The 16,158-nt window shown below is 37.3% G+C and overlaps 1 long non-coding RNA gene across 1 annotated transcript; it reads right to left on the minus strand.

Annotated features, from left to right (window-relative positions):
- Nucleotides 1–3,365: 3,365 nt before the first annotated feature.
- On the minus strand, nt 3,366–9,101 carry LOC145270824 (uncharacterized). The gene is made up of 2 exons (XR_013865587.1): nt 7,223–9,101; nt 3,366–7,137 (listed from the first exon to the last, which is right to left on the minus strand). It is a non-coding gene; the product is annotated as an uncharacterized LOC145270824 (long non-coding RNA).
- Nucleotides 9,102–16,158: the final 7,057 nt, after the last annotated feature.

The raw sequence follows: 16,158 nt of genomic DNA on the forward strand, positions 1-16,158 counted from the left end.
ATATATATATTAGTACATTTTCATATGGTTTTGTAAAGGTAGATAACTCTTATTTTTATTATCTCCCTTGAGAAAGCAGGCACAAATATATGTATATATATACATATATTTGTGAGTATATTTTCATATGGTTTCCTGAAGGTAACTCTGACTAATTATTTGCCTTGATTGATATCTGAGAAGTTCTTTTTGTTTTAACTTATTTTAAAGCGTCTATTTACTTTGGAACATAACAAGTGTTCAGGCTCAAATTAGAACAAGACCGAGGTGACTGTCATGAGACCGTCGTCTCCCTGCATATTAAAGAAAGTCCCCACCAACCTCCATACGTAGTTAATTGTCAAGAAAAGAAAAATATAAGTAAATATTATTGTAATATGAATTGGATTGATTTTTATAATTGTTTTGTTTAAATGTCTAATTTTTGAGCGATTATCGAGACTTCAAAGACACGACTCACACATGTCTGCTAATTTCTAGTTGTTTTTTCGAACCGAATAAACACTTCAAAATGAGTTAAATACCAAAATCTTATCCAGGTAATCAAAAGATTTATTTACATTGTCTTTGGTAACATTTTTTCATAATTTTTTTATAACACAATTTCCTTCTTGTCAATTGTAAAAAAATGGCCAACAAATTAATTACGGTATCTTTTAATACTAAATTGTTAGGTGAAAGTATAGAATTGGTAAATGAACCCCTTCCCCACTTATTTATGTGTGCGTTTTTGTAGTTTATTATCACTGTGTGTGTAGTCTCGATAATCGTTGAAAACTCAAAAATTATTAAACATAGTGGTAAAAATCAACCCAATTAAATATCACCGTGACATTAATTATGCACTAAAAAATGGTAAAAACATTTCTTTGCCATTTTGTTTTCATAATTTTCTATATTTTTTTTTTACCTATTATCGAGACTTCAAATATGTAAAAATCCAGCAACTAAATATCACCGTGACATTAATTGATTTTTACCCGTTTTTATTATCATATAACACTTTGTTTTTGGAGTCGAATAAACACTTTAAAATGAGTGAAAACACTAAAAACTTCCCTAGGTAAATAGAAGAGAACAAAAATTAGTTTAACTAACCAGGGATGATATTTGGCTTTCATTTTCGAAGAGTTATAATAAACTCTAAATAATTAAGGTGACTAAAATAGGATTTAATCAATAATTAGTTTTTGATCCAAACAAATGGAGGGGAAGTGTTTGTCAATGATATTTTAAACGTTTAAGCTGCTTATTCAGATTAGCACTCATGACGCCATTTTCAAATGAAAGAAAATAAAAAAATGTCTGTATCATGTATGGACCAGTCACATGACGAAGATGAACAAATTCCAAAAATCACGTAATTTGATCCATGTTTATTTATTCAAGAAATTCAAGTTTAACTTTGTTTCGATGAAGTTGAAAAAAAGGCATCCAATGAATCGTATAATATATTGTGAGAGAGAGAAATATGAACATTTGAGAACCTTGCCAGGACCATATCGCAAGGAAAATTAGCAGAGACAAATAGTTTGGGAGCAAGTTTTATTAATGCGTTTATTTTTAAATGTAAATCACTGGCGACCATGTTTGGACAGTTTTAACAGGCGGCGTACGAAAGGGACCAACTCTCATTTTTTTCAGGTATGCTGAAAACGAATATCGCAAGGAAAACTAGCAGAGACGAATAGTTTTGGAGCTAGTTTTATTAATGCGTGTATTTTGAAATGTAAATCACTGGCGACCATGTTTGAACAGTTTTAACATGCGGCGTATTAAAGGGGCCAACGCTCAGTTTGTGTCAGGTATGCTGAAAAGGAATATCGCAAGGAAAATTACCAGAGACAAATAGTTTTGGAACTAGTTTTATTAATGCGTGTATTTTGTAATGAAACTCACTGGCGACCATGTTTGAACAGGCGACATATGAAAGGGACAAAACCTCAGTTTGTTCAGGTATGCTGAAATCGAATATCGCAAGGAAAATTAACTGAGACAAATAGTCTTAGAGCTAGTTTTATTAATGCGTGTACTTTTGTAATGAAAATCACTGGTGACCATGTTTGTACAGGTGGCATATGAAAGGGGCCAACCTTCAATTTGGTCAGGAATGCTGAAAACGAATAATCGTATATTAATTTTAGGTGAGTAAATTAAGAAGTTGTGTGTATATATATATATATATATAACTACTTCATTTACTCACATAAAATTAATATACGAAAGTATAGATTTATGCATAAACTTTAAGTATTTACTTCAAAACTGCTCAATACGTTGGTAGAGCTCGTTAGTAATTTATGAAATATATATATGGCGATTAAGCTACACTGAATATTTGGCGTTTCATCCACTATAGGATTCGTTAGCCTGACGAATCCTATAGTGGATGAAACGCCGAATATTCAGTGTAGCTTAATCGCCATATATATTTCCTAAATTAACGAATCCTATAGTGGATGAAACGCCGAATATTCAGTGTAGCTTAATCGCCATATATATTTCATAAATTACTATATATATATATATATATTTGTTAGTACATTTTCATGTTTTTTTAAAGGTAGATAACTCTTATTTTTATTATCTCCCTTGAGAAAGCACACATACACATATATATGTATATATATTTGTGAGTATATTTTCATATGGTTTCATAAAGATAACTCTGACTTGAATTATCTGCCTTAATTAATATCTGAGAAGTTCTTTTTGTTTTAACTTATTTTAAAGCGTTTATTTACTTTGGAACATAACAAGTGTTCAGGCTCAAATTAGAACAAGACCGAGGTGACTGTCATGAGACCGTCGTCTCCCTGCATATTAAAACAAAGCCAACCTCCATACGTAGTTAATTGTCATGTCGAAAATAGTAATATATCCAAAAATTACGAAAACTCTACAAGTGCAGAGTTCTTTATAGTTCAAAGTAATTTGTATGTTTGTTAAAAACTACTTCAAAAATGCTGTTTGACTTTAAGTGTCGTTTAAAGACAAAACCAATATTAAGTATTTAATTGTCATGCCGAAAATAGTAATATATCCAAAAATGACCAAAACTCACCAAGTGCAGAGTTCTTTATAGTTCAAACCAATATTAAGTAATTTTTTTTTTTTTTTTTGCATACATTATTGCTGATATTCATGCTGCTCCTCTTTGATCAAATTGTCTCTAGGATGGATTAGGGTTGGGGGTCAGGGTTAGCCTTTTTTTTTTTATATTTGATATGTAATTCTATGTCGATTTTTTTAATGTTTTCGAGTATGCTGAAAACGAATATCACAATTAAATTCGGGGCTTATAAATCGTTTACCAGATATCAATAAACATGATGTATAACAAATAGATAACACAGAAAATAGACTTATAGTTTTAAAAGGTTTATTAGAAGAAAAATATGTAACCCACAGTGGGGACCCTAACAGGTACTACCACTCCGGGTCAGAGTGGACCTGGGAGCAATGGTAATTAAAGGGTGGCTCCACACTCCCCAAGCCCGCTTATGGAGCTTTACCATCGGATACAGTTTAAGGTCATATCCAGGACCCTGAAGTGGCGGCGGCTATCCTGTTCTTGTAGAAATTTTGGATGGGAGTGGTCTTCTTCTGGGAGAAGTTTCGGCTGGTTGCTAAAAAAAAAAAGAAAAACGAGACAAGTTTTAATCCAACGGAAATGGAATCATGTCGTTACAAGTCCGAGTAATTTTGAAATGGATATATCTATAAAAGTGAAAGTGTACAACTTATAGTATAAACCATTGAAATGTTAGATATAGTTTCCTTGGCCATGGATCTAACGTAATAAATTCATATGACCCTTAATCAATAATGGTTAATGTGTCAAAGTTAAAAATAAAGGAAAAATATATATAAGTGTAATTATTACTTCACGCGACAAATAGCTAGGGGGTTGCTTTAATCCACGATGTATTTGTAAGTCATGCCGTGCTTTCTTTTCTCTAGCTTTAATTTAAACCTACGTCACTGCCAGTGGTCATACACGCAAACACGTAACGGGTTCTAGCCTTCCTCCCTGCTACCACGCGTTTTTCCTTGTTTGGCTCAACACAAACCCCCCAAACTCCCACAGCTTAAATGCTAGTTTTGTACAAAGTACTGAGATGCCAGACAATTATGCTAGTTTAGAACTTTGAGGTCCAAGTAATCAGCCACATTTTTCAGTTTTGGGGCATAAATATTACTGCAAAGGCGTGTAAAAGGCAAACTCGAATTTGAGCGCAATCGTTATTCTAATAATTGCTAATTTTTAATATGCCATTATTATTATCATTTTCTTATATGGATCAGCAAGATATTTTTACTAGTAATAAGTTTATTTTTAGAACAGCTTATCACTTATTCTCTGGTATATTTTTGGTTTTAAAGTATTATTTTAGTATTAGTGTTTAATCTTTCAGTATTTATACAATTTAACATTTTGATATTTACATTTATGTCGAGGTTTAGTGTTTATTATTTGATCAGTTATAATTTAATTTAGCGCTAATTTATAACTTATGTTTTAGTATCTAATCATGATTTTTTTGTTTTTAATTATTAGTTTTAGTTTTTATAGTTATTTAATATATTATAATTTATTAGAATATATTAACAGTAGTAAAATTATATTACTGATCCATAATGAAAATGATAATTATAGCTGGAACAATTACATCGAGACCATTGCCAGGGCCGCTGCGAGGAAGGTGGGCTCTCTCTCTACCGTGCTAGAAAACTTCTAACACCCGAAAGTATCCTGTACCTCTCCAACAAGGCCACTATTCGCCCATGTATGGAGTATTGCTGTCATATTTGGGCTGGTGCATCGGCTACTAGTCTCTCACTCCTTGACAGGGTTCAAAAGAGAGTCGCAAATCTGATAGGCCCTAAACTGGCATCTAAGCTTCAGCCTCTGTCCCATCGTCGAAACGTTGCATCCCTCTGCCTGTTCTACAAGTATTATAATGGTGAATGCTCTGATGAACTGCATGCAAGCACTTTTGCCCCCACAATGTAAACACCCTCGACAGACCCGACAAGCTGCAAAATCCCACCCCCACACTGTAGAGATCCCTACATTTAAAAGATCTTTCTACTCCAGTAGTTTCTTCCCCAGAACTGCTAGAATTTGGAATTCCATTCCAGGTCACTGCTTCCCCAACTGTACTGACATGCATAAGTTCAAGTGCAACGTGAACCAACACCTCCCTGCCCAAATCCCTACATAGTACCCTAGTAGATGTTTCCCCCTGATAGTGGCAAAGTGCCTTGTTTGGGGTGAAAATGTAATAAAAAAAAAAAAAAAAAATAGTAATGTAAATATTTGTATATAATTACAAAGCATATTGTTCATGCATTTACATACAAATCCACATGAACAAGGAAACCTATCTCTCTCGGCAAAAATGAGTTCAAACTGAAGAAATGTTATATATAATTGTTTTCGGCTAACTTTACCAAATCTGTGCGTATGGTAAAAATAAGTAAAAAAAAACAAGTAATGTTCAACGCTGCAAGAGAACTAGAAAGAGAATAAAAGTTAATAGACAGGATAAAGTCTGGAACAAAAAGAGAAAAAAGAAATTAGCGAAATTTATCAGGTGCGAAAAAAGCGAGTAATGTTCAACGGTACTGGAGAACAAGAAAAGAAAGGGCCAATTAGAAGCTGGAATCATCAAAAGTCATTAGACAAAAAAGAAATCAAGTAAATTAAAAAATTAACTGAAACCCATCTAAAACAAAGCAAATTCAGCAGCTGGTACAAAACAAGTGCTGAAAAGGTGGTTTAGAGTCCTGAAGTCTCAACAATCACTAGAAAATTAGAAATAAATCAAGGTGTAGTGGTTGCAGCACCACCAAGACACATTGATACAATAAATGAAACCTTTATGAATTCGATGGGAAGTTGGAGTTGCTTATAAAAAAAAAATATATTATTACTTACTTTAGGAATTTCTGGAACTGCTTCCAAGATGGGGATGAGAGGGGTCATGGGTGTTGCTGCTGCTGGTGCTGAAAACTTGAATAACTTTTTCTTTTTTTTTTAATTGTTTTTTTCTTTTTTTGGTTTGTTTGTTTTATTTATTTTCCTTTATTTCATAGCATTTTATTTTTATGAAATTATTTTTTTGGAAATTATAATTAGGAAATAGCAATACTTACTTTATGACTTTCTGGAACTGCATCCAATATTGGGATGACAGGGTCATGGCTGTTGCTGTTGAAACCTGTAATAACTAGTTGTATTATTATTTTTACATTTTTTTTTCGGTTTATTTTCCTTTAGATCACAGTATTTTATTTTTTGTGAAATTTTCTTTTTTTTTTTTAAATTATAATTAGAAGAAGATATCAATACTTACTTTATGACTTTCTGGAACTGCATCCAATATTGGGATGACAGGGTCATGGCTGTTGCTGTTGAAACCTGTAATAACTAGCTGTATTTTGCATTATTATTTTTACATTTTTTTTTCGGTTTATTTTCCTTTAGATCACAGTATTTTATTTTTTGTGAAATTTTCTTTTTTTAAAAAATTATAATTAGAAGAAGATATCAATACTTACTTTATGACTTTCTGGAACTGCATCCAATATTGGGATGACAGGGTCATGGCTGTTGCTGTTGAAACCTGTAATAACTAGTTGTATTTTGCATTATTATTTTTACATTTTTTTTTCGGTTTATTTTCCTTTAGATCACAGTATTTTACTTTTTGTGAAATTTTCTTTTTTTAAAAAATTATAATTAGAAGAAGATATCAATACTTACTTTATGACTTTCTGGAACTGCATCCAATATTGGGATGACAGGGTCATGGCTGTTGCTGTTGAAACCTGTAATAACTAGTTGTATTTTGCATTATTATTTTTACATTTTGTTTTTGTTTTATTTATGTTACTTTAGTACATTGCATTTTACTGAGTGTATGTTAATTATTTTGTTAATTTTTATTAAAATAAAATACCTGTAACAGAAAAATAATTTTGGTTATGATCATGCATGGGTGAATATTTTTGGTTAGACTTGCTAAAGTTGGTTAAAGGAAATACAAGCAGAAAGGAATTCGTTTTAATCACTAGCAACACAATGAAATGAAATACTTACCTGAGGATTGTGCTGATTCTAACTAGAAGCTGCAGTAATGGAAAAGAGGAAAATTAAATTTGTCAATTACAAAAACTGAAATCGAAAAGAAGAAACGCTTGATGCTTTACTCACCTGTGGCTGGTCGTGGTCCCCATCAAACTGAAAAAGGAGGGAAAGGGTGGAATCCACTAGTTACCAGGTACCGTACAGGAAAGGACAGTCTGGCCAGGTAGGTGATGATCTCCCCAAAGTGGAGCGCTACATAAAACATGCATTGCTACGAACATCCTCCGAAAAAGGCGGTTTCTACTCGGAATAAAAGGCGGAGCAGAAAACGGAAGTGTTCTCTCTACTCAACACGATTCCTAGAGAGATACCACGAGATTGTGCGTGAATGTGGAAGAGCCTATGAAAACTCACAAAACTGCCATTCCTACTATCATATCGGATATTATTAATCGGAGGTCCATCATTGCATTACCGCCCCAGCTCGTAGTTGATAGATAGTAGGAATAATATTACCAGCGCCCTTCAGGCAGCTTGTGAGAACACACAAACTAATGGTAGTATTACTCTAGTCGTTCCTGGTCGAATGGAGCCATGCATGCATTATGTAGTAACACGAGCACGTGTCGCCTGATAAGAAAGAGCGTAGGCTCACCCACTTGGGGAGATTCCCTATCCAGACTTGCACCTATTTGTACACCTGGAACCGGACTCAGAACCTCGACAATGAGAAGAGTCAAGGAGAGCAAGGTGTTGAACTACCTAAAGAGGTCACCATATAAAACAAGCGTTGCTGTGAACAACCTTCCAAAACGAGGGAAGGGACTTTTTGTTCTCTCTACCCAACAGGATTCCTAGAGAGATACCACTAGATTGTGCGTGAATGTGGAAGAGCCTATGTAAGCTCACAAAACTGCCATTCCTACTATCGTATCGGATATTATTAATCGGAGGTCCATCATTGCATTACCGCCCCAGCTCGTAGTTGATAGATAGTAGGAATAATATTACCAGCGCCCTTCAAGCAGCTTGTGAGCACACGCAAACTAATAGCAGTATTACTCTAGTCGTCCGTAGTCGAGTGGAGGCACGCGTGAATTACATAGTAGAAACACGAGCACGTGTCGCTCCCTCTTCGGGGGAATTCGGAAAAGCGCACCTTGCGCTGCAGGTATTTGTTGAGCTGGGAGTTGACTCAACACCTCGACACTGAGAAAAGAGCTTTAGAAAAGCTCCAGATTAGTTACCTGCAAAGTCGAGGAAAGTTGGAGGACCAGGCCTGCGAAGGAGAACACACACAATTTGGGCCTTGATGGAAGCACACGGGAGAGAGGGAGGCCCATTTTTCTCATTCGGGGGAGTGTTCTCCTTCCAGCCTGCTCGAGCACGTCTTTTCTGCTCGCCACATGCAAGCGTATAAAAAGATGACCAGATGACGGACGCAACAAACTCATGCCGTCATTAACTGGATTTTGATCGGGTTCCGTACAACAAGGTGTTGAACTCCCTAAAGAGGGCACCATATAAAACAAGCGTTGCTGCGAACAACCTTCCAAAACGAGGGAAGGGACTTTTTGTTCTCTCTACCCAACAGGATTCCTAGAGAGATACCACAAGATTGTGCGTGAATGTGGAAGAGCCTATGAAAGCTCACAAAACTGCCATTCCTACTATCGTATCGGATATTACTAATCGGAGGTCCATCATTGCATTACCGCCCCAGCTCGTAGTTGATAGATAGTAGGAATAATATTACCAGCGCCCTTCAAGCAGCTTGTGAGCACACGCACACTAATTGTAGTATTACTCTAGTCGTTCCTGGTCGAATGGAGCCATGCATGCATTATGTAGTAATAAAATAAAATACCTGTAAGAGAAAAATAATTCTGGCTATGATCAAGCATGGGTGATTATTTTTGGTTAGACTTGCAAAAGTTGGTTAAAGGAAATATAAGCAGAAAGGCATTCGTTTTAATCACTAGCAACACAACGAAAGAAATACTTACCTGAGGACTTGTGCCGATTCTAACTAGAAGCTGCAGTAATGGAAAAGAGGAAAATTTAACTTGTCAATTACAAAAACTGAAACCGAAAAGAAGAAACGCTTGATGCTTTACTCACCTCTGGCTGGTCGTGGTCGCCATCAAACTGAAAAAGGAGGGAAAGGGTGGAATCCACTAGTTACCAGGTACCGTACAGGAAAGGACAGTTTGGGCAGGTAGGTGATGATCTCCCCAAAGTGGAGCGCTACATAAAACATGCATTGCTACGAACATCCTCCGAAAAAGGCGGTTTCTACTCGGAATAAAAGGCGGAGCAGAAAACGGAAGTGTTTTCTCTACTCAACAGGATTCCTAGAGAGATACCACAAGATTGTGCGTGAATGTGGAAGAGCCTATGAAAACTCACAAAACTGCCATTCCTACTATCGTATCGGATATTATTAATCGGAGGTCCATCATTGCATTACCGCCCCAGCTCGTAGTTGATAGATAGTAGGAATAATATTACCAGCGCCCTTCAGGCAGCTTGTGAGAACACACAAACTAATGGTAGTATTACTCTAGTCGTTCCTGGTCGAATGGAGCCATGCATGCATTATGTAGTAACACGAGCACGTGTCGCCTGATAAGAAAGAGCGTTGGCTCACCCACTTGGGGAGATTCCCTATCCAGACTTGCACCTATTTGTACACCTGGAACCGGACTCAGAACCTCGACAATGAGAAGAGTCAAGGAGAGCAAGGTGTTGAACTACCTAAAGAGGTCACCATATAAAACAAGCGTTGCTGTGAACAACCTTCCAAAACGAGGGAAGGGACTTTTTGTTCTCTCTACCCAACAGGATTCCTAGAGAGATACCACTAGATTGTGCGTGAATGTGGAAGAGCCTATGAAAGCTCACAAAACTGCCATTCCTACTATCGTATCGGATATTATTAATCGGAGGTCCATCATTGCATTACCGCCCCAGCTCGTAGTTGATAGATAGTAGGAATAATATTACCAGCGCCCTTCAAGCAGCTTGTGAGCACACGCAAACTAATAGCAGTATTACTCTAGTCGTCCGTAGTCGAGTGGAGGCACGCGTGAATTACATAGTAGAAACACGAGCACGTGTCGCTCCCTCTTCGGGGGAATTCGGAAAAGCGCACCTTGCGCTGCAGGTATTTGTTGAGCTGGGAGTTGACTCAACACCTCGACACTGAGAAAAGAGCTTTAGAAAAGCTCCAGATTAGTTACCTGCAAAGTCGAGGAAAGTTGGAGGACCAGGCCTGCGAAGGAGAACACACACAATTTGGGCCTTGATGGAAGCACACGGGAGAGAGGGAGGCCCATTTTTCTCTTTCGGGGGAGTGTTCTCCTTCCAGCCTGCTCGAGCACGTCTTTTCTGCTCGCCACATGCAAGCGTATAAAAAGACGACCAGATGACGGACGCAACAAACTCATGCCGTCATTCATTAACTGGATTTTGATCGGGTTCCGTACAACAAGGTGTTGAACTCCCTAAAGAGGGCACCATATAAAACAAACGTTGCTGTGAACAACCTTCCAAAACGAGGGAAGGGACTTCTTGTTCTCTCTACTCAACAGGATTCCTAGAGAGATACCACAAGATTGTGCGTGAATGTGGAAGAGCCTATGGAAGCTCACAAAACTGCCATTCCTACTATCGTATCGGATATTATTAATCGAAGGTCCATCATTGCATTACCGCCCCAGCTCATAGTTGATAGATAGTAGGAATAATATTACCAGCGCCCTTCAAGCAGCTTGTGAGCACACACAAACTATTTTAGTATTACTCTAGTCATCCGTAGTCAAGTGGAGGCACGCATGCATTACACAGTAGAAACACGAGCACGTGTCACTCCCTCTTCGGGGAAATTCGGAGAAGCGCACCTTGCACTGCAGGTATTTGTTGAGCTGGAAGTGTGGACTCAACACCCCGACACTGATAAAAGAGCTTTAGAAAGCCTCCAAACCAGTTACCTGCAAAGTCGGGGAAACTTGGAGAAGCAGGCCTGCGGAGGAGAACACGCTCAAATGGGGCCTTGGAAGCAAACGGGAGGGGTTAGGGTTAGGATAAGGGAAAGGGATAGGGTAAGGCCCATTTTTCTTTTTTTGTTCGGGGAATGTTCTCCTTTCAGCCTGCTCCTTCCTTAACACGTCTTCTTTGCTCGCCACATGCAAGCGTATAAAAAGACGACCAGATGACGGACGTCATTTCCTGGATTTTGTTTTGCCAGAGCCCATTTAGCCGTGTAGTTGTTGTTCAACTACAACGTTACACCCCCCTACCACGGTGAGGATAGGGTTGGACTTTAGGGGGGAAAATACACATCCACATTTACTAATCTTACTCTTGCAATGTTGTTGTAATAAACAGAAAATTAGGAAATTCTTTAATGATTGCATTTTCGTAATTTTGGGATGTTACGATTGTCGACTACAACTCAGTAGCTATGATTCTTTTTTTTTTTCTTTTTCAATGTCAATTCAAAATGGCGACCGATGCGAGGTTAAAGAGACAGACAGACAGAGGATGTAGTTGGAGAGATACAGATACAGTACAGCTAGATAGATAGATAGACAGACAGACAAATATTTTTAATTTAAATCTAAATTAACGTCTTCTAATTTTTTAATTTGTTAGGTGAAAGTCTACATATAATATTATTTAAACAAATAAAATGAGTAAACGTTTTTCGTAATTTTTGGACATCTTACTATTGGCGACTTTACAAGTGAGTGTGTAAATCAATTTTAACGTCATTCGACTGTTAGGTGGAAAGCACACATAAATACGACGTTAATATTTCACACCGGTGGTCAATAAACTGCACGAGTACTCAAACATCTCTCAACCAAACAAAGGTGAAAAAAACTAAACAAATAAAATCAGTAAACGGTCGGTAATTTCCGTAACGCCGACCACAACACTCGTGAACTTCCGTGAGACAAGTTCTTCAAGGGAGACAATCAAGATTTCCGATTATCTGCCCTTGATTTCTTAGTCTGGCTTTTGCTTATACGCCATATCAACCCTTTTCCAGGTTATTTAATGGCGATTTCAGTATTTTGGAATGAAAATGCTTTTTATAGAATAATTTTTTGGGATTTATTTATTTATTTATTTTTTTATTTATTATTAAATAAGCGACGTGGTTATTCTATATTAAATAAATGCTGAAATAAAATTATAAATAAATAAAAAAATACAATATAAAACCATCGATAATTTAACACATATTCTCAAACAGAAGATTAATACTCGATTTAAAGTTTGCAGCAAACGATTAAAAATACAACAAATTATAAATAAATATACATTTTATTTGACAATGATATCTGTAAAAAAAGGAAACGTGTAGTATCTGTTCTTTTTTTTTTTTTCGTTTAATGACATGAAATAATTATAGGGTTTGTATTACTGTACACGTAGATTCGAAAAAGCTGTCAATAAACAAATATATAACAAATAAATGTTATCAAAGGCAAGATAAATTACTTTTCTACCAAACTGGATATAATTTTCGTGTTTTTATTCAGTTTAACATGTTTATTCAGCTCGAAAAGAATACAGTGTTTACCGATGTATTGGAAAATTCTAAATGGCGACCGACTGTCTCTTTAACACGGTAAGTTCGGGAAAAGGTGTTATAAATAATAAACTAGACAAAATACTATTAAAAAACCACCCAATATATGTCAAGTTATGTCACGTTAACATATATTGAGCGAATTTCTCAAAGTATTTTGTCTAGTTTATTATTTATTACATCTTTTTCCGAACTTACCGTGTTAAAGAGAGAGTCGGGCGCCATTTTGAATTTTCCAATATATCGGTAAACACTGTTTTTTAGAGCTGAATAAACATGTTTAATTTAATAAAAACACGGAAATTATATCCAGTTTGGTGGGCTGAAATAAGGATCCAAGCAGAGAGCCGATGCGAAGTTAAAGAGACAGACAGACAGAGGATGTAGTTGGAGAGATACAGTACAGCTAGATAGATAGATAGATAGATAGATAGACAGACAGACAGACAAATATTTTTAATTTAAATCTAAATTAACGTCTTCTAATTTTTTTAATTTGTTAGGTGAAAGTCTACATATAATATTATTTAAACAAATAAAATGAGTAAACGTTTTTCGTAATTTTTGGACATCTTACTATTGGCGACTTTACAAGTGAGTGTGTAAATCAATTTTAACGTCATTCGACTGTTAGGTGGAAAGCACACATAAATACGACGTTAATATTTCACACCGGTGGTCAATAAACTGCACGAGTACTCAAACATCTCTCAACCAAACAAAGGTGAAAAAAACTAAACAAATAAAATCAGTAAACGGTCGGTAATTTCCGTAACGCCGACCACAACACTCGTGAAATTCCGTGGAGACAAGTTCTTCAAGGGAGACAATGAAGATTTCCGATTATCTGCCCTTGATTTCTTAGTCTGCCTTTTGCTTATACGCCATATCAACCCTTTTCCAGGTTATTTAATGGCGATTTCAGTATTTTGGAATGAAAATGCTTTTTATAGAATAATTTTTTTGTTTTTTTTTTATTTATGATTAAATAAGCGACGTGGTTATTCTATATTAAATAAATGCTGAAATAAAATTATAAATAAATAAAAAAATACAATATAAAACCATCGATAATTTAACACATATTCTCAAACAGAAGATTAATACTCGATTTAAAGTTTGCAGCAAACGATTAAAAATACAACAAATTATAAATAAATATACATTTTATTTGACAATGATATATGTAAAAAAAGGAAACGTGTAGTATCTGTTCTTTTTTTTTTTTCGTTTAATGACATGAAATAATTATAGGGTTTGTATTACACATAGATTCGAAAAAGTTGTCAATAAACAAATATATAACACATAAATGTTATCAAAGGCAAGATAAATTACTTTTCTACCAAACTGGATATAATTTTCGTGTTTTTATTCAATTTAACATGTTTATTCAGCTCGAAAAGCATACAGTGTTTACCGATGTATTGGAAAATTCTAAATGGCGACCGACTCTCTCTTTAACACGGCAAGTTCGGGAAAAGGTGTTATAAATAATAAACTAGACAAAATACTATTAAAAAACGTAACGTACCCCTCCTGCCTGGCATCGTGGCGGTTGCACTGGCCGCTGACGCAGACCAAAGTGTAGTGGGGGAAAAGAAAACCCAGGGGAATGGAGGGGGAGGAGCGGACTTTGAAGAAATTAGAGTTTTTGACTTCCCCTCACGGGGATGTCGGGTTAGCAGCTCAGATCCCTCCGCGAGGGGGGAGAGCAGAGAAGAAAGACGCAGTGGGTGCTAGCGGGCCAGAGTGCCGCGTCGCAATTAAGAGAGAGAGGGGATAGGCATCCCTGCCCACAGAGGGGAGCAGAAACAAAGCACCCGCCCTACCCCACGTCACCCTACCCACTAACTTACCCCAACGGAAGCGAGAAAGAGAGCCCTGTCTGCTCGATCCACTGGGAGAGCAGCGAAGATAGACAAAGTTTGGGCCTGGCAGGTCAGTGCTGCTCAGGCAATTAAGTGTGGAGAAATTAGACCATCCCCTGTCTCTAGAGGGAAGAGACCGGAACGAAGAAAAAACGCATGCAAAAAACCAACAAAAGCAGGTCTCAATTACCAGCTAGTGGTGTTGGTCCCGAGATTCCAGTCTCCCAAAAAAGGGGATCGGTTTCCGGGTCCAAGCTCCCAACTACCCACTAACTTACCCCAACGGAAGCGAGAAAGAGAGCCCTGTCTGCTCGATCCACTGGGAGAGCAGCGAAGATAGACAAAGTTTGGGCCTGGCAGGTCAGTGCTGCTCAGGCAATTAAGTGTGGAGAAATTAGACCATCCCCTGTCTCTAGAGGGAAGAGACCGGAACGAAGAAAAAACGCATGCAAAAAACCAACAAAAGCAGGTCTCAATTACCAGCTAGTGGTGTTGGTCCCGAGATTCCAGTCTCCCAAAAAAGGGGATCGGTTTCCGGGTCCAAGCTCCCAACTACCCACTAACTTACCCCAACGGAAGCGAGAAAGAGAGCCCTGTCTGCTCGATCCACTGGGAGAGCAGCGAAGATAGACAAAGTTTGGGCCTGGCAGGTCAGTGCTGCTCAGGCAATTAAGTGTGGAGAAATTAGACCATCCCCTGTCTCTAGAGGGAAGAGACCGGAACGAAGAAAAAACGCATGCAAAAAACCAACAAAAGCAGGTCTCAACTACCAGCTAGTGGTGTTGGTCCCGAGATTCCAGTCTCCCAAAAAAGGGGATCGGTTTCCGGGTCCAAGCTCCCACAAATGTGGAGTCGGTCCTTGCTAACGAAGGTTAGTATGAAAACACCTTAACCTATCCAGAAAGCCCGGTGGCGGACAGTTTCGTAACTTAGAGAACAGATACTACACTTTGAGATATTAAATCTTTTATTCATGTTAAAAAAAATACAGTAAAATTAACGGTGAACAAAAAACTTAGGCACATGGCCAACTCAAAAGGGGGGATTTTGGGGGTCGTTGGTCATCCTTGTCGCTCCAGAACTAAACAAAGTCAAAAGTTTCTCCCAGCTAGTATCTTCTTTCACCATAATACCGCATTCACCCTTTCATCTTGGGGGACGTCCTAGTAACTCCCAATTTTTAAAACATTTTTTATTGACGTGTAAAAACAAAAAAGATAACAATAAAATGGTAACAATAATTCATTTGTGTCGAGGGAGGGGGAAGAAAAAACAAAAGGTGATTAGTAGGACCCTCCCAACCCCGTCTAGTTGATAGACTGCCCGTTCCACTAGGTTTGTAAAAGGAACCTCGCTTCTGCGGGTCAGTCTCTAGGTGGGGATGCCCTCTAGATGGGGGTGAATGGAGAAAAGAAAATTTTGTGGGTAAGGGATACACTTTGATCTTGTCACGAGGGCCGAGAAAGTCGTGGAAAATTCAATACATAAAATCAACAGCTTTAATTTCTATGAATCGTCATTCGCGTATCGGTGCGAAGTCAAGTGTCGGCGTTAGAAAGCCGTTCTTAACATGGAGAGATTGGGATACG

The sequence above is a fragment of the Euprymna scolopes genome, chromosome 46 (genome assembly GCF_053919585.1).
Source record: "Euprymna scolopes isolate OS-2025 chromosome 46, ASM5391958v1, whole genome shotgun sequence".
Taxonomy (NCBI): domain Eukaryota; kingdom Metazoa; phylum Mollusca; class Cephalopoda; order Sepiida; family Sepiolidae; genus Euprymna; species Euprymna scolopes.